Source organism: Pundamilia nyererei, unplaced genomic scaffold (genome assembly GCF_000239375.1).
Source record: "Pundamilia nyererei isolate P.nyererei 1_Seehausen unplaced genomic scaffold, PunNye1.0 scaffold00097, whole genome shotgun sequence".
NCBI lineage: Eukaryota > Metazoa > Chordata > Actinopteri > Cichliformes > Cichlidae > Pundamilia > Pundamilia nyererei.
This window is the reverse complement of record NW_005187498.1, coordinates 2,089,396-2,090,816: the sequence shown is the minus strand read 5'-3', so window position 1 is coordinate 2,090,816 and position 1,421 is coordinate 2,089,396.

Genomic DNA, 1,421 nt, shown 5'->3' with positions numbered 1-1,421 from the left:
AATTCAAAACTCAACAAAGAACCCATTACTTCTCCCAGATAGTTACAGCACTGGGGCAGCAACTAGAGTAAGTGCCAGGTTGTTGAACTTTGAACACTACATCACTGCCATCATTGTTAAGATGAAGAATTAATCATTTACCTTCTGAGGTAAGAAGCCAAATGTTCCTAGCACCATCTGTGGTGTCTGCATGGAGCAGAAATTTGTTTAGAACCTTTCAGAAAGTGCTGCAGGAGAGAGGTCACTTTGAAGTCAGGAAGTTGGAATGTGAGGATGAATAATGCTATGCTGCAATTAACACATTAACCATGATTTATGCCTGAAACTTAGTTAAAGTGGCACCTCTTAAATTTCTACTGACCTTGTTTTTGTCTGTATGTAAGGTTTTTTGTTGGTAATGCAGGCGTACCTCTTCTCTAATGCAGGTCATCCTAACCTTTTACTCATGCTGGTGGAGTGCTGACGGGAATTAAGAGTAAAAGGGCACTCAGGCAGAAGGGCTTGTGTCTTCTCTGGCTTTTTTTCCTTTTTTTTTTACCAGAGTAAACTGGGACATCAGAGTGATGATTCAGACATTATCATAAAGCGTTGTGTTACAAGTCTAGCCGGAAGATTATACTTGAACTTACACCGAGAGAATCTGAAGATCTTATTATTTATTTACTTTTGTGGTTTTTGCATCCCGTAGCTCCTGCTGCTTTATCCCCCGCATAAAAAAAAACAATAAAGAGGGAGGTCGGATGCTGGGGAATATGGCAGCAAACAAGGCAACAAACAACAGGCCATTATCTCTCAGCAGCCTCTGGATGTTTGTCCTAAAACTTGGCACTGCTCTTGGCCTTCAAATATTCTACATCAGGTTTCAAGTTTTTCTGAGCATCAGGCAGTCAAGAGAGACAATGCAATGCAGTCCATTAATACTGATTCTCTGAAAAGTGCATTCCTCCACGGAGCTGGTGTAGCTCGTTTCTGAAAGGAGGATAGAGAGATCAGACTGAACAAGGCGCATCAGTGTTTTCAAAGCAGACCTCTAGATTTGTCTGTAAAAATGTGGTTTATACACAAAGATATTGGTATTCTCAACATGCTGTCAACAATAATAAATCACAAATACTCTCCATGACTCTGATTATGCATGACCAGACTCATTTACAGAACCCAACACCAAAAATCAATGGCCTTTGTGCATCACAGTAGTCTTTGTACACTATATTAAAGTCTCTAAAATGTCATTGCATCCTTATAGTTGATGGATGCTAAATAGGTGTGTCAGTGTTACCTGATCATCTTACTCTGGCTCCAAATTTCCAAGATAGCAGCAGAAACAGGACTCGTATGCAGGACTCCTTTTGGAGAAGACAGTGGATTTATTTACAGTGTGGTAAAGGTGCAACAGTTCAATATACACACACACACACACA